Source organism: Elephas maximus, chromosome 3 (assembly GCF_024166365.1).
Source record: "Elephas maximus indicus isolate mEleMax1 chromosome 3, mEleMax1 primary haplotype, whole genome shotgun sequence".
In the NCBI taxonomy this organism is placed as follows: domain Eukaryota; kingdom Metazoa; phylum Chordata; class Mammalia; order Proboscidea; family Elephantidae; genus Elephas; species Elephas maximus.
Window position 1 is genome coordinate 16,588,321 of NC_064821.1, and position 24,426 is coordinate 16,612,746.

The 24,426-nt window shown below is 41.2% G+C and overlaps 1 pseudogene; it reads right to left on the minus strand.

Annotated features, from left to right (window-relative positions):
* Positions 1–4,613: 4,613 nt before the first annotated feature.
* Positions 4,614–5,552, minus strand: LOC126070929 (olfactory receptor 7C1-like; annotated as a pseudogene).
* Between the last annotated feature and the right edge of the window lie 18,874 nt (positions 5,553–24,426).

Here is a 24,426-nt window from a genome sequence, read left to right on the forward strand (position 1 = left end):
TTTCAATATTGTAACTCTAGGCTTGATTTTTTTTTTTTTTTCAGTTCTTCCAGCTTGAGAAATACTGAGCGTGTTCTTCCCTTTTGGTATTCTAGCTCCAGGTGTTTTCACATTTTATTATAATACTTTGTCCTCTCAAGGTGCCCTTTGAAATCTTCTGTTCAGCTCTTTTACTTCATCATTTCTTCCTTTCGCTTTAGCACTAGACATACAAGAACAATTTTCAGGGTCTCTTCTGACATCCATCTTGGTCTTTTCTTTCTTTCCTGTCTTTTTTAATGACCTCTTGCATCTTCACGTATGTCCTTCCACAACTTGTCTGGTCTTTAGTCATTAGTGTTCAATACATAGAATCTATGTTTCAGATGGTCTCTAAATTCATGTAGGATATACTCAAGGTGGTACTTTGGCTCTCCTGGACTTGTTCTAATTTTCTTTGGTTTCAGCTTGAACTTGCACATGAGTAATTGATGGTATGTTCTGCAGTCGGCCCCTGGCCTTGCTCTGACTGATGATATTGAGATTTTCCCTCTTCGATTTGATTCCTGTGTATTCCATCCGGCGAGGTCCAAGTGTATAGTCACTGTTTATGTTGTTGAAAAAACGTATTTGCAATGAAGAAGTCGTTGGTCTTGCAAAATTCTACCATGGGATCCCCAACATCATTTCTATCACCAAGGCCATGTTTTCCAACTACCAATCCTTCTACTTTGTTTCCAACTTTTGCATTCCAGTTGCCAGTAATTATCAATACACCTTGATTGCACGCTTGATCAATTTCAGACTTCAGAAGTTGGGAAAAAAACCTTCAGTTTCTTCATCTTTGACCTTAATAGTTGGTGCATAAATTTGAAAAAAAATAGTCGTATTAACTCATCTAACTTGTAGGTGCATGAATTTTATCCGATCACTGGCAGCATTGTATTTCAGGATAGATCTTGCATTTTTTTTTTTTTTTTTTTTTTTGACGATGAAGGTTATGCCATTCCTCTTCAATCTGCCATTCCCAGAATAGTAGACCATATGATTGTCTGATTCAAAATGGCCAATACCAGGCCATTTCAGCTCTTTTTTTTAATGCTTAGGGTATTGATATTTATGTGTTCCATTTCATTTTTAACAACTTACATTTTCCTAGATTCATACTTTTTATATTCCATGTTCCAATTATTAATGGATATTTACAGCTGTTTCTTCTCATTTTGGGTTGTGCTACATCAGCAAATGGAAGTCCCAAAGCTTGATTCCATCCATGTCATTACAGTCGACTCTACTTTGAGGAAGCAGCTCTTCCCCAGTCATATTCTGAATGCCTTCCAACTTGAGGGACTCATCTTCAGGCACTATATCAATGTCCTCTTGCTATTCATAAGGTTCTCACTGGTCAGTTTTTTCAGAAGTAGACTGCCAGGCCCTTCTTCCTATTCTGTCTTAGTCTGGAGGCTCTGGGGAAACCTGTCCACCAAGGGTGTCCCTCTGGCATTTGAAATACTGATGCCAAAACTTCCAGTGTCACAGCAACACACAAGCCACCACACTGCAACAAACTGATAGTGTAGTGGAACTGACAGACAATATATGTGTTATTAATATATAAAATTTAATGAAATAGCTAAAGTCATGTACATAAAGTTATTTATGAGACATTTTACTTTTCTTTCTTCTTGTACTAAATCTTCCAGGTAATGGAAACAGCAGATCTCAATGTGGATACAAAATTTTTGATTGGTATTTTGTTATTATTAAATGCCATCGAGTCAGTTGTGACTCATAGTGACTCTATGTATAACAGAACAAAACACTTCCTGGTCCTGCACCATTCTCAGTATAACAGAACAAAACACTTCCTGGTCCTGCACCATTCTCACAATCATTGTTATATATGAGCACATTCTTGCAGCCAATGTGTCAATCCATCTCATTGAAGGTCTTCCTCTTTTTAGTTGACCATCTACTTTACCAACTATAATGTCCTTCTCCAGGGACTGGTCTGTCCTGTTAATGTGTCCAAAGTATGTGAGATGAATGAATAAGGAAGACAGAAGAAGGGTTGATGCCTTTGAATTATGGTATTGGTGAAGAACATTGAATATACCATAGACTGCCAGATAAATGAACAAATTTGTCTAGAAGAAATACAGTCAGAATTCTCCTTAGAAGGATAGCAAGACTTCGTCTCATGTACTTTGGATGTGTTAGGAGAGACCAGTCCCTGGAAGAGGACATCACGCTTGATAAAATATAGCGTCAGCAAAAAAGAGGAAGACACTCAATGATATGGCTTGACACAGTGGCTGCAACAACGGGCTCAAACATAGCAATGATTGTGAGGGTGGTACAGCACCATGCAGTGTTTCATTTTGTTGTACATAGGGTCAATGTGAGTGAGTACTGACTCGACAGCACCTAACAACAGCAAAAGGCATTTGTCTGATATATGGATTCCAAATTTTTTCTTTCAGTCTTTAGGTTTTCTTTTCAGTTTTATATAGAATCTTTACTTGAACAGACACTCTATTGTCATATTATGCCCATTTGTACCACCAGAACTTGTCTGAGAGCTCTGCCTGCCTCCATACCTGTCTCCCATAGCTGACACTTAGGAGACCTTCCCTGAGGACATTTTCTTCCCTGTGTGATGGAGGTTCAACTCAGCTCCAAGGACTGGCAGGGTGGTGATCTCAACCATTCTTTCTCTGAAAGGGCACAGCTGAGCTCCCTCCTTTCTGGGACATTTAAACTGTAGGTTTGGGGGTAGATAGTATATTTCACATTTCTGAGGCCTCAGAAGTTGAATTCTCACAAAGCCTCTTTAAATTAATTGTTCTATTGCTGCTATATTCTCTGAACAATTTGGTTCCCATGAGAGAGAATTCATATAGAAAGGAACTCTAGACTGGTAGTAGTTTTACCCTTGGGAGCATCTTGGTTCTAGATATGTGTGTCCCCTCCCCTGGGCCCTTCCTCCTGGTGTTCTTTTCTCCCTGTTTCTGAGCTCCATTGATCAGTGTACTCTTCGCTGGGCATTTTGTAAACATTTGAGATGGAGTCTTTGTCTATCAAAAACATTCGTGAAGTATGGCCCCAAGACTCCCTCTTAGCTCAATACTAAAGTCACTCCTGAGGTTCTCCCTTCAGCCAAAGACTAGACCGGCAGATAAAACAAAATGAGACTAGATAGGCACATCAGACCAGGGGCAAGGAATAGAAGGCAGAAGGAGACAGGAAAGCTGATAATGGGAAACTCAAGGTTGAGAAGGGAAAAATGTTGACACATCATGGTGTTGGCAACCAAATGTTATAAATTCCTTAGGAGCTGAAATGTCAAGACTTTGTCTCATATTATTTTGGCCATGCTACAACGAGGGACCAGTCCCTGGAGAAGGACATCGTGCTCCATAAAATAAAGGGTCAGCGAAAGAGAGGAAGACCCAAAATGAGCTACATTGACAAAGTGGCTGCAACAATGAGCTCAAGCATAACAGCAATTGTGAAGATGTGCAGGACCGGGCAGTTTTTTGTTCTGTTGTACATAGGGTTGCTATGAGTCAGAATCGACTGGATGAGACCTAATAACAAAAACAAAGATTAGGATTTTGGACATATCGAACTTGATGTAGCTATTAAACATCCACGTGGAGGATCTATAAATCTGGAATGATCCTATCTGGAGATAGGCATTTTGGAGTCCTCAGTCTATAGATATGATTTTGAATCCATGACACAGCATAACGGAAGCTAGAATTTAAACTAATTTAGATTTATTCATTCAAAAAATTATTTCACTTTTTTTCTGTTTCAGAGATTTTGTTGGTAGAAGGAATATGAAGATATAAAAAAATACAAAGTTCCAGCCTCTACGCTAATTCCTATTTAGGTTATTAGGAAAAGTACCATTTATTGTTTGATTTACTGAAGCACATATACAGAAAAAAAAATTCTAATCACATATATTAATTGCAAGAAAGGAGTTTTGTGTAGAATTTCATGTTACTACTATAGAATATTGGTGTTATCCTGAGATGCTTAAGGAAGAAAGTTCAGAATAGAAGAGATGGGAATACTTTAATTCAAAGTATTGGTAACCTTTTCAGTAAAGAGCCAGATGGTAAATATGTATGTCAGGCTTTGCAGGACAGGTACTTTCTGCGGCAATGACACAGCTTTGTTGTTGCAACAGGAAGGCAGCCATAGACAGCACATACACCGATATGCATGGATGTGTTCCAATGAAACTTCATTTACAAAAACAGGTAAAGGGCCAGGTTCAGTGCTTCAACCATAGTGTGCATTTGAAGGTGTTACTGATGAAAAAGTGTCTTAAAAAATGGTGAAAATCAAGACCTGGTAAATTATAGTGATAACAAAAATAAAAGAGGATAAACTGCTGCTTGGATACATCTAAAATCTATGAGAAAGTGAAAAGGGGCACCTAATATATAACTTTATGATCAGTAGAGAGCATAGGAAAGACACCAAAGGAAGACCCAAGGAAAGAGTTGCATAAAACATATAAAACTACACAGCGTCAAACTGTTGGGTGAAAGTGGCCAGGATTTCTGGCCATCAGTGGTGTTAGCCCTGCTACTCATGATGGTCCTCCAACAGATCCATCACTGAGAGGCAGCTGCCCTTCCAAGGAGCCTCCCCAGTACCCCTTTAATGTCCCTGTTCCTTAGACTGTAGATGAAGGGATTCAACATGGGTGTGATCATGGTATACATCACCGAAGCCATCAGACTTGTTCTAGAGGTCGGTGTGGCTGCAGAGCTGAGGTAGACCCCAAGGCCTGTGCCACAGAATAAGGAGACAACAGAGAGGTGAGACCCACAAGTGGAAAAAGCTTTATACTTCCCTCCGGCTGATGAAATTGTCAATATGGAGGAGGCAATCTGAGAATAAGAGAAAAGTATTCCAGTGAAAGGAATGAAGGCCAGGAAGCCAGTCACCAAGTACACCACAATGTTATTGATTAGGGTGTCAGAACAGGTGAGCTTCAGGACTTCAGGAAGATCACAAAAAAGTGGGGGATTTCTGTGTATGTGCAGAAGGACAGCTTCAAAACTGGCAAAATTTCTAGCATGGATCCCATGACACTGAGGCACCAGGACCCCAGAATCAGCTGTCCACAGAGCCGGGGGTTCATGATGACTGTGTAGTTCAGGGGGTGACAGATTGCCACGAAGCGGTCATAGGCCATCACGGTCAGGAGTAAATTGTCCAGGCATCCAAAAACAATGAAAAAAAAAAATCTGGGTGGGGCAGCCTTCATAGAGGATGGATTTGCTCTGCATCTTGATATTCACCAGCATCTTTAGTATAGTGGTAGAGGTGAAACAGATGTCAGCAAAGGACAAGTTGGAGAGGAAGAAGTACATAGGTGTGTGGAGTTGGGACTCAGCACTGATGGCCAGGATGATCAGTAAGTTCCCAGTGAAGGTGACCAGGTAAATGGATAGGAACAGCCCAAAGAGAATGAGCTGAATCTCTAACTTCACTGAAAATCCCAGAAGAAGAAATTCTGAAACATGTGTTTGATTTGCTGATTCCATGTGAATGAAATACCTACCGGGACAGAGGCAAAACCACCATTCAATTATCAGCAAACCTATAACACAGAAATGTTGCCTTTCATTGGAAGTAGAGGAATTAATAAAGTATTGCTTTAGTCTACTTTTCTTCAGTTGTGGAATTCTAAACACTTCCACTCTTTCCTTTGCTGCCACTTCTATCTGGAAAACTAAACACAGACCCAAAATTGTATGCTCTCTAGTCTGATTATTCAAAGTGTGATCTTTGGACCAGCAGGATCAGAATCACCTGGGAATTTCTTAAGAATGCAGTATCCTAGCGCACCCAGACTTGCCAAATCAGAATTTGCATTTTAACAAGTTTTGGGGACCTTCATTTGCTGGTGTGGCATGACTCAAAATGAGAAGAAACAGCTGCAGACATCCATTAGTAACCAGAAGGTGGAATGTACAAAGCATGAATCTAGGAAAATACTAAATCATCAAAAGTGAAATGAAACACATAAACATCGATATTTTCGGTATTAGTGAGCTGAAGTGGGAAACCCTGGTAGCATAGTGGTTAAGAGCTACGGCTGCTAACCAAAAGGTCGGCAGTTTGAATCCACCAGGCACTCCTGGGAAACCATACAGGGCAGTTCTACTTTGTCCTATAGGTTCGCCATGAGTCAGAATCAACTCGATGGCAACGGGTTTTGTTCTTTTTTTTTGGTTTTTGAGCTGAAGTGGAGTGATATTGGCCATTTTGAATTAGACAATCATATGGTCTACTATGCCAGGAATAACAAATTGAAGAGGAATGGGATCGTGTTCATTTTTAAAAACATTTCAAGATCTATCCTAAAGTACAATACTGTCAGTGATAGGATAATAACCGTAGGCTTACAAGGAAGACGAGTTAATATGAGTTAATAATAATATGACTATTATTCAAATTTACCTGCCAACCACTAAGATCAAAGAAAAAGGAATTGAAGGTTTTTACCAACTTCCACAGTTTGAAATTGATCAAACATGCAATGAAGTTGCATTGATAATTACTGGCTTCCAGCGTCATTTAATATTTTCTCAGTAGAATCCTTCAATATTCCAACTCGAAGCTTGAATCTTTTCTTCAGTTTTTCAGCTTGAGAAATGCCGATCAGGTTTCAGAGTCTCTTCTGATGTCCATTATGGTTTTTCTTTCCTATTTTTTTAGTGACTGCTTGTTTTCTTCATGTATGATGTCCTTGATGTCATTCCTTAATTCCTCTGGTCTTTAGTTATTAGTGTTCGACATCTCAAAACTACTCTTGGGACCGTCTCTAAATTCAGGTGGGATATATTCAAGTCATATTTTGACTCTCATGGACTTGCTCCAGTTTTCTTCAGTTTCAACTTGAACTTGAATATAAGCAATTGATGGTCTGATCCACAGTCGGTCCCTGGCCTTGTTCTGACTGATGATATTGAGATTTTCCATCATCTGTTTCTAGAGATGTAGTCGATTTAATTCCTGTGTATTCCATCTGGTGAGATTGACATGTGTAGTCGCCATTTATGCTGGTGAAAAAAGATATTTGCATGAGGAAGTCACTGGTCTTCCAAAATTCTATCATGTGATCTCCGCAGTTGTTTCTATCACCAAGGCCATATTTTCCAATTACCGATCCTTCTTTGTTTCCAACTTTTGCATTCCAATCACCAGTAATTACCAATGTATCCTGATTGCATGTTTGATGAATTTCAGACTGCAGAAGTTGGTAAAAATCTTCAATTTCTTCATCTTTGGCCTTTGTGGTTGGTGCATAAATTTGAATAATACTTGCATTCACCTGTGTTCCATGTAGGCATATGGATATTATCCTATCGCTGACAGCATTGTTCTTCAGGATAGATATTGAAATGTTCTTTTTGACAATGAATGCAAGGATTCCTCTCCAATTTGTCATTCCCGCCATAGCATACCATAAGATTATCCAATTCAAAGTGGCCAGTACCAGTCCATTTCAGCTCACTAATGCCTAAGATGTTGACATTTATGCTCTCCATTTCATTTTTGACCATTTCCAATTTTCCTAAATTCGTACTTCATACATTCCACGTTCTGGTTATTAATGGATGTTTGCAGCTCTTCCTTCTCCTTTTGAGTCCTCCCACATCAACAATAGAAGGTCCTGAAAGCTTGACTCCATCCACATCATTAAGATCAACTCTACTTTGAGGAGGCAGCTCTCCCCAGTCGTATTTTGAGTGAGTGCCTTCCAACATCAAGGGCTCATGTTTTGAACCTTTATCAATGTTGCACTGCTATTCATAAGATTTTCACTGGCTAATTCTTCCCAGAAGTGGACCTCCAGGTCCTTCTTCCTAGTCTGTCTTAATCTGGAAGCTCAGCTGAAACCTGTCATCCATAGGTGACTATGCTGGTTTATTTGAATACCAGTGGCATAACTTCTAGTATCACAGCAACAGGCAAGCCTCCACAGTATGATCAACTGATAGATGCATGGGGGTCTTCTGAGAGTTAAACCAAAACATTTGCCATGAGTAGATTTTGACTCATGGCGACCCCATGTGTTTGTTAGAGTAGAACTGCTCCATAGAGTTTTCTTGGCTGTCATCTTTTACAGAAGCAGATTGCTAGGCCTTTCTTCCATGGTATGCTGGGAGGGTTCTAACTACCAACCTTTAGGTTAGTAGTCCAGCCAAAACCTTTTGCACCACGCAGGGACCTATCTGGGAGTCACTTCTCACCAAATACTCCCCTCCCTCCAGACTTCTGGGCCAGCATTTCACAAGTCATTATTGCCCCTGAGGAGCCTTTAGAGATATTTTTCCCTTAATTGTTGTCATGTATTGAATTGTGTCCCACCAAAATGTCTGTCAAATTGTCCAGGTCATGATTCCCAGTATTGTATGATTGTCTATCATTTTGTCATCTGAAGTGATTTCCCTATGTGTTGTAAATCCTATCACTATGATGTAAGGCGATGCATTAGTGGCAGTTATATTGATGAGTTCTACAAGATTAGATAGTGTTTTAAGCCAATCTCTTTTGAGATATAAAAGAGAGAAATCAGCAGAGAGACATGGGGATTTCATACCACCAAGAAAGCAGCCTCAGGAGCAGAGGGCATCCTTTGGACCCAGGGTTACTGTGCCAATAAGCTCCTACTCCAAGAGAAGATTGATGAGAAGGACCTTCCTCCAGCCGACAGAGAGAGAAAGCCTTCCCCTGGAGTTGAGGCCCTGAATTTGGACTTCTAGCCTACTAGACTGTGAGAAAATAAATTTCTCTTTGTTAAAGACATTCACTTGTGGTATTTCTGTTATAGCAGTACTAGATTACTAAGACAACCACTAACCTACACACCCAAGCAATTTTAATACCACAAATACATTGTATGTCATTCTCCCAAGAATCTATTTCTATATCCTGGGGTGGGGGGGGCGATATCACCCCCATTGAGAGTACATGGTCTAGGTACAGCAATTATTTGGCTCTTCCAGCTTATCCAGATTGCATCATACTTTCCCTTCTGGATGCGTTTTGGTAAGAAGTTCTGCCTCCAGGAAGGGTAAGAGGTGGACTAAGCACAACTTATCTGGACCGGAGTGATGTCTCTGGGAGGCACAAGTGAGCTCATTCCCAGCCTGGAATTGGTGAGCTGCAGGCAAAGGGAATGGGCTAGTATCTGCTGTTTGGGGGACTTCAGCAGTTGAATTCTCGTTGCTGCTCATCATCAAGGTATATTTTTCCTGTGTTTCTAATGTCTTAGAGGAATTTAGCTTATGGGGAACAAAGGAACCTGAACAGATAGGAATTTTGGTTGCTCATTAAGTTCCCATGGTGCAAATTTGGGCCAACATTTGAATCCACAGCCACAGGGAGTCTTTATCTTAGAAGGAACATTCTTTCTTAAGTTTTGACCTCCACTCTGCAGAATGCCCCAAAGAAACACTGCCAGAATCCCTTAGATGGATTTTCTCCACATTAAAATGGAAGGAGACACACATTGATTCAAAGCTCATATAAAACCCTGCTGCCTTCACTCAGAAATATGGAGATACCATCTGAGCACACCCGGCCACACCTGGGATATCCCGCATCTCCATGACTTCCATTTTATCCACTGGGGGTGGACCCAAGAAATAGGGGAATCATTGCAGGTGAGAGAGATAAGATCTCTTGGGGCATCTCCCAGATCCACACGTGACCACCCCTCAAGGATCTGTTTTCATTACAAACATGGGGGGAGGGGAGTGCGGGGTAGAGATTTTTTTCTGATCCAATTCATATAAGATTGGTACATAAAAAATTCAGACCTCCCCAGGAAATACACAGTAGTAGGCCATTGAAACCAATTAGTTTGGAGATCAAAGAAGGATTGATAATGGCTTGTTAATTAGAGCCATGCAAAGCATAACAATAATAGAGCAATTGCAGTGCAATTTCCAGTCTATACTACTAGGAAGTTAGAATGCTCTTGTCACTCAGCTGGGTATTGCTGTTTAACCCCACCAAGGTTACTGCTTCAGAGCACCTGAATATCTGGGCCAGGATATGATGTCCCTGTTTCCTCCTCTCCTCCCTAGTGTGATTTTTACTGTGTGTGATGCCTTTAGCCTCCACTAAGATACATTTCAAGAACCTTGAAATTCATGATCGGATTACTTGTAGTCAATAGGCTGAAGACATTGCTCATTATATTACATCATATTGTATCTACAGATTTCCTACCCAACATATATATTCTCTTATTTATTAACAGAAAATCAATTTTATTTGGAATTGGTAATATATGCCTTGGGTGGTGTAAACAGTTGAGCGCTGGGCTACTAACCAAAAAGCTGGAGGTTTGAATTCACTAAGAGGTGCTTCAGAAGGGAGGCTGTCAATCTACATCTGAAAGGTCACAGCCATTGAAAACCCTGCAGAGCATAGTTAATTCAATGGCTGGCAACTTGATTTATATGCCTTGCTATTTCTACTTGTAATTATGGATAGTCAATGAGATAGAAGGGGATGTTTTGGATGGGAATATTGAAATACTCTTTAGAAAACTCCCCTTTTCCATCTTCTTACCTGCAGTTTGAACATGAAAACTGGAATCTAGACGCTGTCATATCTCGGAAAACCACACATTGTGAATGGTGGAGCAGAGATACAGACTAATGCTTGCCCTCATGTAAGCGTGGAGCTATTATATCGAACTCTTCTTTTATGGGAGAGAAAATACTCATTTGTTTAAAGCACTTTTACCTGAGTTTTTCCATTTATGTAGCCAAATCTCATCCTAATACCATAAACAGTCCTTTGTCTTCACTGGGATAAATACACAGCCAAATAAGGACCCCAGTGTTGACACCTGTGTGAGATTCTATGATTCGAATTTTGTTTACTTTGTCATTTCTTGCTTCATTTTATGTTTCCTTTTACCCCAATATTTCTCTTCTTGTATACATTTAAAACATTTTGCTTTCTCTTATGTACTTGTGTAGATTTTCTGAAAATTCTTGTTGGAACATATCATGTGAATGATAAAAATGGTGTTTTTTGATGACACTAGATAGTATATCCTGGACATTGACCCATTGTATCTGTCATACAAGGAGCTTCCTCTGAGGCCCTTGTATTCACTGTTGTGCTGATGAAGAAGCAGGTTCCTAGAATGTAAGGAATATTTATAGGGCTTATCAGCTACTAAGTGAAAAGAGCTGAATTAGAACTCACCCTTGTCTGACTCCAAGTCAGGGACTTTCTCACTGAGCAGCGCTGCCTCCTGTAGTAAGTGCTTGACAAATAAGAAGAGATGCTAAGGTTGGACTAGAGCAGACTCCTGAGAGCTGAACAGCCTTAGAGGAGAGGAAATTTTCTGCTGAAGGAGCCAGGCTCTGGGCTCGTTCTTTGAGATGGAAGCAACAAGGAATGGGACCAAGAGCGAATGGCCTGCAAGAAGTCCCTTCAGAGCAGGGACCTGGATGGTATAGGATTTGAATCAATTCCCTTTTACTACCTCATCATCCTGACTAATCCCCAGAAGACACTGTTCATAAAAAATTTCCTTCCCCTACACTCTGTTCCACAGAACTCACTGGACTTCTCTGGCTCCCCATGACATCACGCAATGGACAAGACTACACTGACCCTTTATCCTTTGGCCAATGGGTACAGGCCAGGCAGGGAGGTGGTGTTTGGTGCTGGCACCTAGAGTAGATGGACGTTTTGGGGGAGGGTGGGCATGAATTAGGAGGATCTTAGCCTGTGGCTGCTGTGTTGCAAGTGAGCAGCCAAGCGAAAATTTACAGCTTTGGGAGTTCAGAGGCAGAGTTCTCAGAGGTCCTCCTTGAATACACTCTTTAATTGTTACTCCATTCTCTAAGACAGTTAGCTCCTTGGAGGCCATGGGACCGTAAATAAACTTTTCTGCCAGTTTGGTCCCGTGGGTTCAGCTTTGGGACCAGATGCAGATCTCCTCCCTGTCAATGGGCCCACCTCTCCTGAAAGGAAAATTTCCCTACCCATGGATATGATATCTTATGTAGAGCACATTGCAAGGATCACTGATCAAACCCTAAAAATAGGTTTTCCTTAGAACCTCCAGAAAGGAACTCAGCTCTGCAGGTATCTTGATTTTTAACCTCAATGTGACTCATTTTGGACTTTTGTCTTCCAGAAGTTAAAGATAATAAATTTATGTTAGTTTAGGTCACAGTTGTTGTTGTTAGGTGCCATCAAGTCAGTTCCAACTCATAGCAACCCCATGTACTACAGAACGAAGCACTGCCCGGTTCTGCACCATCCTCAGGATTGTTGCTATGCTTGAGCCCACTGTTGCAGCCACTGTGTCAATCCATCTCCTTGAAGGTCTTCTTTTTTGCTGACCTTCTCCAGGGACTGATCCCTCCTGACATGTCCAAAGTATGTAAGACATAGTTTTGCCATTCTTTCTTCTAAGGAACATTCTGGTTGTACTTCTTCAAGACAGATTTGTTTGTTCTTTTGGCAGTCCATGGTATATTCAATATTCTTCACTAACAACAAGATTCAAAGACATCAATTCTTCCTTGATCTTCCTTATTTATCGTCCAGCTTTTGTCACAGTCTGGGACCCACAGACCCCCAAAAGTGAGTCCTTGTCTTGCCCATGAGAAAAGATTTAGTCAGGGAGACTTGGCTGACTTTTGGAAGGGAAGGCTTTTATTAGAAAATGAAAGCACTGCGCAGTGGGGCAGCAGCCGAGTGTATAGCACTCTAGCAGGCTACTCCAGCACACAAGTCTTTGTCTCAAGCTTTTATTGTTCTCTAAAAAAAAAAAAAACTGGGGTAACAGCAAATCAGCAGCTAAGATTTCAGATAATTCCTTTTTTGGTATACGCAGTCCTCCCTAGCTCTTTTGTTCCTTATCTGCAGGCGCACTCTGCCGGTAAGATGGAGTCCCTGACAAAGGCTTCTGGGAGGGTTGGCAGCACTTATTATGGGGTGTCGGACCTGCGCAGTGGCCTGTTCTCTGAGTTCAATTCCCCACTGCGGTTGCCGCTAGTTACTGCCCCTGGTGCTGTGAAACACCCCAGGGGGAGGGCTCTGCCCATCAATTATCAGTTGACTCCCCAGTGCTAGTATAATGGCAGTAATGCTTTGCAAAATCTCCCTACTGCTTCTCTTTTTGTACGAAGCAGCAGGACAATGGGGAAATAATCCACTGATTTGCTTGTCTGAAAGCATAATACGTGAAAGTAACTTGAGTAACTGTTGGATTTGCCAGCAGAGGCCCACAAGAAGTTCTGGGCACAATCCTTTGTTTTCAGCAGTTCCTGTTGACCTCCTTGATAGCAGTTACATCACCCTTTTTCTAGCCCAAAAGGGACAAAGATAACCACCCTACAAGTCATACCCAGCTCAGTTTCAGGTCAATCAATTCAGTGAAACTCTTTGTCTAGAGCCGACTGACCTAACCTGGCGGAGCAATATTCAGCCAGCTACCAAGGGCTTTAGGTGCCTTCCCACCTGTCCCCCAATTGTATCAAAACTTGTATATTTTAAGAACTTTACCAGTTATGAGATCTTTTATAAAAATAAAAACACCTGGTATGGGATCAATGCGACATTCGATTCTGACTTCATTGTAGGGCCCTGTGACGCTCTGGGGGAAACCTTTCAAATGATAAATGCTGGCTCTCAAACGGTCTATGGGACATTTTGCCCCACCAATAATTCTATTAAAATAAACTATACCACTTAGGATGTTTGGCAAATTAATGACCCTGATCCTACTTGTAATCAGAATCAAAAGAGCCAAGGTTGTGAGTCATGGGAGACGTGGTTAAGGTCCATCCAATCTTCCGCCTGGAACAGGAGCGGGGACTGGGGGCCTCTGAAAGGCCCTTGGTCATACCCTGGGTGTGAACGAACTAATAACAGGTCCTTAATTGGTCACTTCAATGCCTGGATCTTAAAAACAGAACAAAACAAAAAACCCTTTCTCAACCCAAACAATAATACCTTTTGGAAAAATTTGTCTCAGCTTCTGTGTCTTCCTACTGGGCTGTGGTTTTTATGCAGAGACTTCTTTAGAAGAACATGGGCCAACTCATGCCTCAATTCAACCCAGATCCGTGGTCCCTGCTCTATAGGGTGGGTAACTCCCCGAGATGAACAAATTCAAGTCTTTTCCAATTTATAGTCCTATTCTCCCAAAGGAACTGAAGTATCCTTGACCAGTAGGAAAAGAGAGCCCCTTACCCTTATAGCTTTAGGAATCACTGCTTTAGTTGTTGCCTTAGGGGGTCTAATGGCAGGAGTCATTTATAATGCTACGACAGTGTGGAATGTGTCTTCCGTTGTCAAAGGAATAGCTGAGGACTCTGGGCAAGGACTGCGTGCCCTTCAAAAGTCTCTAGATTCCCTTGCCAACATGGTCATGGATCATCAAACAGCATTAGACCACATATTAGCTGAACAAGGAGGAGTTTGTACTATTGCCAATACATCCTGCTGCTTTTATGTCAATAAAAGAAGTAGAACTTAGAGCCACCCGACTATTAGAGAGAACAAAATGGTGAAAAGACACTAGGTCAAGATTGGCTCTCTCCATATGGGACCAAATCAAGGGGTATTTGCCCTCCCTAACTTGGTTACTTCCCCTCGTAAGGCCAGATGTCATGATTCTCTTAATACTTTTATTTGGACCATGCTTATTTAAAGTACTGGTTAGACTAAAACAATTCCCAATAAAGGTCATGATGCTACAGGGTTTTCACACAATTTCCTGAGACTATCAAGGGCTAAACCTAGAGATAATAGAGAGAGGTTTTTACTCAGCTAGGCAAGACAACGCCCCTGGCCAGCAAGAAGTAGCTACTGAAGAAAAGACCATCGCCCCTTCTCCATAAAGTATTATGAGTAACAGCTCTCTCAGGGGGGAGTTGAGAGAAATGCATTAAATCACCCTAGGAACCCATGTCAGTAACCCTGTAGCATCTGAATACGCCCAAACCATTTCCTGGAAAAGTCGAGAGAAACAACTCCATATAAGGCTGTCAGGATCTCAGATTACCTAAGATATACCTTCCTAAAGTTGTTTTTCAGAAGCAGCTGGATAGAACCGGTCCTGGGGATGTGCGCAGAACATCCACCTGTGACCGCTGTGTGACCTTCCACCAGGGGCACTAAGGAGCAGCGACCGCAGCACGGAATCGAACTCAGGGAACGAGCGACTGCACAGGCACGACACCCCATAATAGGTGTTGCCAACCTTCCCAGAAGCCTTTGTCACGGACTCCATCTTATTGGCAGAGTGCACACGCAGATAAGGAACTAAAGAGCCATGGGGGACTGCTTATACCAAAAAAGGAATTACTGAAATCCTAGCTGCTGATTCACTGTTACCCCCTTTCCTTGTTTTGGCAAACAATAAAAACCGAGACAAAGACTTGTGCACGGAAGTAGCCTGCTCGAGTGCTATACACTCGGCTGCTGCCCCCCTGTGCAGTGCTTTCATTTTCTAATAAAAGCTTTCCTTTCAAAAGTCAGCCAAGTCTCCCTGACTAATTCTTTTCTCGTGGGCAAGACAAGGACTCACCCTTTGGGGTCTTGGGTCCCAGGCTGTAACACTTTCACATGCATATGAGGCAGTTGAAAGCACCATGGCTTGGGTCAGGCACATCTTAGTCCTCAAGGTGACATCTTTGCTTTTCAACACGTTAAAGAGGTCTTTTGTAGCTGATTTGCCCAATTCAATGCATCTTTTTATTCCTTGTCTGCTGCTTCCATGGATGTTGATTGTGGATCCAAGTAAAATGAAATCCTTGACAACTTCAATCTTTTCTCCATTTATCATGATGTTGCTTATGGGTCCAGTTGTGAGGATTTTTGTGTTCTTTATGTTGAGGTGTAATCTATACTGAAGGTTCTGGTCTTTGATCTTCATCAGTAAGTGCTTCAGGTCCTCTTCACTTTAGGTCACTAGTTTATGGTAGTTTGCTATTGCAGCAATAAGAAACTAATAACCACTAGATTGAAGTTGTTAGTTGGGTATATGCCACCCTAAAGTAAATCAGTGTTCTGCTTTTAGAAAAAAGGTTGAGAATGCATACTGGAAAGGCTACTTAGCCAGATTTTCCACAAGAACAATTAGGTAAGATAATTCTTACAAACAGGAGTAAAGAGGAAAGGTTTGGTCTACTCTTTATTGTATGTGCCATGAAACTTTGTTTAAGCCATTGTGAAACTGGCTAACTCTGAATAGGTTTATCGGTGCAGCAGTATGATCACAAGCAAACCCAGTAATATCAGAAGTTATTATTTTCATTCTGTTGTACATAGCATCCCTATGAGTCAGAACCAACTTGAAGACACCTAAGAATAATAACAATAACATTGTAAAAGTGGTATCAAAATCAATGAGAAGGAGGCGGGGCCAAGATGGCGGACTAGGTAGACGCTACCTTGGATCCCTCTTGCAACAAAGACTCGGAAAAACAAGTGAATCGATCACAAACATAACAATCTACGAACCCTGAACAACAAACACAGATTTAGAGACGGAGAATGAACAAATACGGGGAGGCAGCGACTGTTTTCGGAGCCTGGAGCCAGCGTCCCAGTCAGGTAACCTCGGCGCCTGGCTTAGGTCTGGGCCCAGGGGAGCTGAAGGCGCAAACAAGGGGCGCAGCCCTACCCCCCTGAACTTACCCCGGGAGGGGCCCCAGCTGGTCCGCGCGAGCAGCGTGTCAACGCAGCCCGTGGGCGAAGTCCCTGGGAGGCAGTGACTGGTTTTGGAGCCGGGAGTGCAGCATCCCAGCTGGGGAACCTTGGCGCCGGGCTTTTGACTGGGTGCTGTCACGGCGCAAGCACGGGGCACGTCCCTACTCCCCTTAAACTAACCCCGGGAGGGGGCCCAGCCGGTCCGCGAGGGCAGCGCGGTGACACGGCTGGTGGGACGAGAAGTCCCCGGGAGACAGCGACTGATTTTGGAACTGGGAGTGCAGCGTCCCAGCCAGAGAACCTTGGCTGTGGAGAGATTGGAACTCCTTTACACTGCTGTTGGGAATGTAAAATGGTTCAACCACTTTGTAAATCTATCTGGCGTTATCTTAAACAGTTAGAAATAGAACTACCATACAACCCAGAAATCCCACTCCTCGGAATATACCCTAGAGAAACAAGAGCCTTCACACAAACAGATATATGCACAACCATGTTTATTGCAGCTCTGTTTACAATAGCAAAAAGCTGGAAGCAACCAAGGTGTCCATCAAAGGATGAATGGATAAATAAATTGTGGTATATTCACACAATGAAATACTATGCATCGATAAAGAACAGTGACGAATCTGTGAAACATTTCATAACATGGAGGAACCTGGAAGGCATTATGCTGAGCGAAATTAGTCAGAGGCAAAAGGACAAATATTGTATAAGAGCACTATTATAAGATCTTGAGAAATAGTGTAAACTGAGAAGAACACATACTTTTGTGGTTACGAGGGGGGAGGGAGGGAGGGAGAGGGTTTTTTGAGGGGGGAGGGGGGAGGGAGATGGTTTTTTATTTATTAATTCGTAGATAAGAACTGCTTTAGGTGAAAGGAAGGACAACACTCAATACATGGAAGGTCAGCTCAATTGGACTGGACCAAAAGCAAAGAAGTTTCCGGGATAAACTGAATGCTTCAAAGGTCAGCGGAGCAAGGGCAGGGGTTTGGGGACCATGGTTTAAGGGGACTTCTAAGTCAATTGGCAAAATAATTCTATTATGAAAACATTCTGCATCCCACTTTGAAATGTGGCGTCTGGGGTCTTAAATGCTAACAAGCGGCCATCTAAGATGCATCAATTGGTCTCAACCCACCTGGAGCAAAGGAGAATGAAGAACACCAAGGTCACACGACAACTAAGAGCCCAAGAGACAGAAAGTGCCACATGAACCAGAGACCTACATCATCCTGAGACCAGAAGAACTAGTTGGTGCCCAGCCACAATCGATGACTGCCCTGACAGGGAACACAACAGAGAACCCCTGAGGGAGCAGGAGATCAGTGGGATACAGACCCCAAATTCTCATAAAAAGACCATACTTAATGGTCTGACTGAGACTAGAGGAATCCCGGCGGTCATGGTCCCCAAACCTTCTGTTGGCCCAGGACAGGAACCATTCTCGAAGACAACTCATCAGACATGAAAGGGACTGGACAGTGGGTAGGAGAGAGATGCTGATGAAGAGTGAGCTAATTATATCAGGCGGACACTTGAGACTGTGTTGGCATCTGCAGTCTGGAGGGGGGATGGGAGGATAGAGAGAGTTGGAAGCTGGCAAAACTGTCACGAAAGGAGAGACTGGAAGGGCTGACTCATTAGGGGGAGAGCAAGTGGGTGTACGGAGTAAGAGGTATATAAACTTATATGTGACAGTCTGACTTGATTTGTAAACGTTCACTTGAAGCTCAATAAAAGTTAATAAAAAAAATCAATGAGAAAAGGAAAGATTTTGAATTAAATGAGACTTAGACAATTAGTTATTTGCTGGAAGCAAAAAAAAAATTAAATTTCTATCTTAACACAATAAATTAAAGTTGGAAGAAATATTTACAACAGTATAAGATTTCTCAAAGAAATTATAGATGCCAAGGTGGTAGAACATTCCAAATGTATAGCAGAACTTCTTAAAAGTTTTCCCTACCTTTGTCCATCTGGAAATCCTCTTGTACCAAAGCTGCTACCAGAAGCTTTCATCTTATTCTACTCCCAACTCCAAATATTCTTCCAAACCCAGGTTCATTCTCTCTCTCCCTCCCTTCTGATTCTTTTGTTTTCTGTCTTATTATTCTTCCCATTTTCTGTGTAAATAGAGGCTTTCCTGCTGATTGCTCACAATTCCCACCATGTGTATAACAAAGCACAGAAGTGTAGGAATTTGTTGCGAAAGAAATGCAGCCAATGTCAGAATCATTGGAGGAGGGAAAGGGAGTGATGATACACATTCGTTAATTTTTTTTCCTGTTATAGAGCTTATCGAAATCTCCCTTCATGGTAGAGTTTGATATCACTTGCTGTGGGCTATTCATTTCTGAATTCTTATTTCTCTCAATACCTTGCCTCCACTCCTACACACAATGTTACTACAATTAAAAAATAATTCTGTACTTTGGAGTTACTGTGGAAACCCTGGTGATGTAGTGGTTAAGAGCTATGGCTGCTAACCAAAAGGTCGGCAGTTCGAATCCACCAGGCGCTCCTTGGAAGCTCTATGGGGCAGTTCTACTCTGTCCTATAGGGTCACTGTGAGTCAAAATCGACTCGACCGCAATGGGCTTGGAGTCACTGTAGCGATAAAATACATATGACAATGGAATTATAACAATTTTCAAAGATTACTGCTTTTACTTGTACTTAGAAACCTTAACAATAAGTGTAATACCATCAAAAAATTTTCGACAGGCCAAAAAATGGTAAATATAGCAGCAGAGGTTAGTTTTGGCTCCTCTCACAGTGCGTGTCAGGTTAATTGACCTGATAATTAATAAGTTATAAGAAACAAAAAGAGGAAGACACTTAGTGAGATGGATTGATACAGTGGGTGCAATGATGGGCTCAAGCATAGTGATTGTGATGATGGCGCAAGACCAGGCAGTGTTTCTTTCTGTTGTATATGGGGTCACTGTGAATGATAACTGACTGAAGGGCACCTAACAACAACAACAAATGAAGAAAGAAGGAGAATCCTTTGGTCTCATCCTACTTCTTCATTGGTCAGATAAAGAATGTTCTGAGAAGGGAGCTGGTTAGTGGCAGGACCAGGACCAGAAACCAGTACTCTTTCCTCTCTTCCATGCTGTATGTTTTCCAGATTTGTCTTGCAAAAAATCATTTGTTTAGGCTAAGATACAAGAACTGGAATGTGAATGCCAGGCATACATAGAATGAACTTTGTGTAATCAGCAAATTTTGGATGAAATAAAGGAAGCCTGTAAGTTTTTACTCTTCTGTGTCCTCATGCAGCATAAAGCAATTTGGCATCTGTGTTGTTGAAGATGCTGTTGAGTTGATTGGACCATTGATTTCAACCAAAATCAGCATCACAATCTCCAGATCCACTCCCTAAACACTAAACCCTTCTTTCCTTCTTGGCTACTAAGCGTCATCCCCATGTAGCTAAGAATGATATATTATTTTAAAAATTCATTTTGCATTCATTTAATACTTTATGCTGTTATTAATTACATATCTTGAATAATCTTCGGAGGCTTAAAAGATATCAATAATTATATTATAGACAGGAATTTTGTAATTTAAAAAACAGTGGGAGTAAAAACTGTCCCTCATAGTACATAATCTTGTTGTTGAGCTCTTGCATAATTTGTCTTGTACACATTTTTAGAAATGCATTATATGTAAAGGAGGGGCACTGGCTTACTTCATTAAATTTATACGCCACCAATTTTTTTTTTTAATTTTTATTAAGCTTCAAGTGAACATTTACCATTCCAATCAGTCTGTCACATGTAGGTTTACATAAATCTTACTCCCTTCTCCCACTTGCTCTCCCCCTATTGAGTCAGCCCTTACAGTCTCTCGTTTCGTGCCAATTTTGCCATCTTCCCTCTCTCTCTAGCTTCCCATCCCCCCTCCAGTCAAGAGTTGCCTACACACTCTCCCGTGTCCACCTGATTTAATTAGCTCACTCTTCATCAGCATCTCTCTCCCCCCTCCCGCCACTGACCAGTCCTTTTCATGCCTGATGATTTGTCTTCGGGGATGGTTCCTGTCCTGTGCCATCAGAAGTTCTGGGGAGCATTGTCTCTGGGATTCCTCTAGTCGCAATCATACCATTAGGTGTGATCTTTTAGTGAGAATTTGGGGTCTGTATCCCATTGGTCTCCTGCTCCCTCAGGAGTTGTCTGTTGTGCTCCCTGACAGGGCAGACATCGATTGTGGCCGGGCACCAACTAGTTCTTCTGGTCTCAGGATAATGTAGGTCTCTGGTTCATGTGGTCCTTTCTGTCTCTTGGGTTCTTAGTTGTCGTGTGACCTTGGTGTTCTTCCTTTGCCTTTGCTCCAGGTGGGTTGAGACCAATTAATGTATTTTAGATGGCCGCTTGTTGGCATTTAGGACCCCAGGCGCCACAATTCAAAGTGGGATGCAGAGTGTTTTCATAATAGAATTGTTTTGCCCATTGACTTAGAAGTCCCCTCAAACCAAGTTCCCCAGACCCCAGCCCCTGCTTCGCTGACCTTGGAAGCTTTCATTTTATCCCGGAAACCTCTTTACTTTTAATCCAGTCCAATTAGGCTGACCTTCCTTGTTTTGAGTGTTGTCTTTCCCTTCACCCAAAGCAGTTCTTATCTACAGATTGATCAATAAAAAGCCCTCTCCCTCCCTCCCTCCCCCCTTTGTAACCACATAAGTATGTGTTCTTCTCCGTTTTTTCTATTTCTCAAGATCTTATAATAGTGGTCTTATACAATATTTGTCCTTTTGCAACTGACTCATTTCGCTCAGCATAATGCCTTCCAGATTCCTCCATGTTATGAAATGTTTCAGAGATTCATCACTGTTCTTTATCGATGCCTAGTATTCCATTGTGTGAATATACCACAATTTATTTACCCATTCGTCCGTTGATGGACACCTTGGTTGCTTCCAGCTTTTTGCTATTGTAAACAGAGCTGCAATAAACATGGGTGTGCATTTATCTGTTTGTGTGAAGGCTCTTGTATCTTTACGGTATATTCCGAGGAGTGGGATTTCTGGGTTGTATGGTAGTTCTATTTCTAACTGTTTAAGATAACGCCAGATGGATTTCCAAAGTGGTTGTACCATTTTACAATCCCACCAGCAGTGTATGAGAGTTCCAATCTCTCCGCAGCCTCTCCAACATTTATTATTTTGTGTTTTTTGAATTAATGCCAGTTTAGTTGGTGTGAGATGGAATCTCATCGTAGTTTTAATTTGCATTTCTCTAATGGCTAATGATCGAGAGCATTTTCTCATGTATCTGTTGGCTGCCTGAATATCTTCCTTAGTGAAATGTGTGTTCATATCCTTTGCCCATTTCTTGATTGGATTGTTTGTCTTTTTGTGGTTGAGTTTTGACAGAATCATGTAGATTTTAGAGATCAGGCGCTGGTCTGAGATGTTATAGCTGAATATTCTTTCTGTAGGTGGTCTTTTTACTCTTTTGGTGAAGTCTTTAGATGAGCATAGGTGTTTGATTTTTAGGAGCTCCCAGTTATCTGGTTTCTCTTCATCATTTTTGCTAATGTTTTGTATTCTGTTTATGCCCTGTATTAGGGCTCCTAGGGTTGTCCCTATTTTTTCTTCCATGATCTTTATCGTTTTAGTCTTTATGTTTAGGTCTTTGATCCACTTGGAGTTAGTTTTTGTGCATGGTGTGAGGTATGGGTCCTGTTTCATTCTTTTGCAAATGGATATCCAGTTATGCCAGCACCATTTGTTAAAAAGACTATCATTTCCCCAGTTGACTGACACTGGTCCTTTGTCAAATATCAGCTGCTCATACGTGGATGGATTTATATCTGGGTTCTCAATTCTGTTCCATTGGTCTATGTGCCTGTTCTTGTACCAGTACCAGGCTGTTTTGACTACTGTGGCTGTATAATAGGTTCTGAAATCAGGTAGAGTGAGGCCTCCCACTTTCTTCTTCTTTTTCAGTAATGCTTTGCTTATCCGGGGGTTCTTTCCCTTCCATATGAAATTAGTGATTTGTTTCTCTATCCCCTTAAAATATGACATTGGTATTTGGATTGGAAGTGCGTTATATGTATAGATGGCTTTTGGTAGAATAGACATTTTTACTATGTTAAGTCTTCCTATCCATGAGCAGGGTATGTTTTTCCACTTAAGTATGTCCTTTTGAATTTCTTGTAGCAGAGTTTTATAGGTTTCTTTGTATAGGTCTTTTACATCCTTGGTAAGATTTATTCCTAAGTATTTTATCTTCTTGGGGGCTACTGTGAATGGTATTGATTTGGTTATTTCCTCTTTGGTGTTCTTTTTGTTGATGTAGAGGAATCCAAGTGATTTTTGTATGTTTATTTTATAGCCTGAGACTCTTCCAAACTCTTCTATTAGTTTCAGTAGTTTTCTGGAGGATTCCTTAGGGTTTTCCATGTATACGATCATGTCATCTGCAAATAGTGATAGCTTTACTTCCTCCTTACCAATCTGGATACCCTTTATTTCTTTGTCTAGCCTAATTGCTCTGGCTAGGACTTCAAGTACGATATTGAATAAGAGCGGTGATAAAGGGCATCCTTGTCTGGTTCCCGTTCTCAAGGGAAATGCTTTCAGGTTCTCTCCATTTAGAGTGATATTGGCTGTTGGCTTTGCATAGATGCCCTTTATTATGTTGAGCAATTTTCCTTCAATTCCTATTTTGGTTAGAGTTTTTATCATAAATGGGTGTTGAACTTTGTCAAATGCCTTTTCTGCATCTATTGATAAGATCATGTGGTTTTTATCTTTTGTTTTATTTATGTGATGGATTACATTAATGGTTTTTCTGATATTAAACCAGCCTTGCATACCTGGTATAAATCCCACTTGATCAGGGTGTATTATTTTTTTGATGTGTTGTTGGATTCTATTGGCTAGAATTTTGTTGAGGATTTTTGCATCTATGTTCATGAGGGATATAGGTCTAAAATTTTCTTTTTTTGTAATGTCTTTACCTGGTTTTGGTATCAGGGAGATGGTAGCTTCATAGAATGAGTTGGGTAGTATTTCATCTTTTTCTATGCTTTGAAATACCTTCAGTAGTAATGGTGTTAAGTCTTCTCTGAAGGTTTGGTAGAACTCTGCAGTGAAGCCATCTGGGCCAGGACTTTTTTTTGTTGGAAGTTTTTTGATTACCGTTTCAATCTCTTTTTTCGTTATGGGTCTATTTAGTTGTTCTACTTCTGAATGTGTTAGTTTAGGTAGGTAGTATTGTTCCAAGAATTTATCCATTTCTTCTAGGTTTTCAAATTTGTTAGAGTACAATTTTATGTAGTAATCTGATATGATTCTTTTGATTTCATTTGGTTCTGTTGTGATGTGGTCCTTCTCGTTTCTTATTCGGGTTATTTGTTTCCTTTCCTGTTGTTCTTTAGTCAGTCTAGCCAGTGGTTTATCAATTTTGTTAATTTTTTCAAAGAACCAGCTTTTGGCTTTGTTAATTCTTTCAATTGTTTTTCTGTTCTCTAATTCACTTAGTTCAGCTCTAATTTTTATTATTTGTTTTCTTCTGGTGCCTGATGGGTTCTTTTGTTGCTCACTTTCTATTTGTTCAAGTTGTCGGGACAGTTCTCTGATTTTGGCTCTTCTTTTTATATGTGTGCATTGATCGATTTAAATTGGCCTCTGAGCACTGCTTTTGCTGTGTCCCAGAGGTTTTGATAGGAAGTATTTTCATT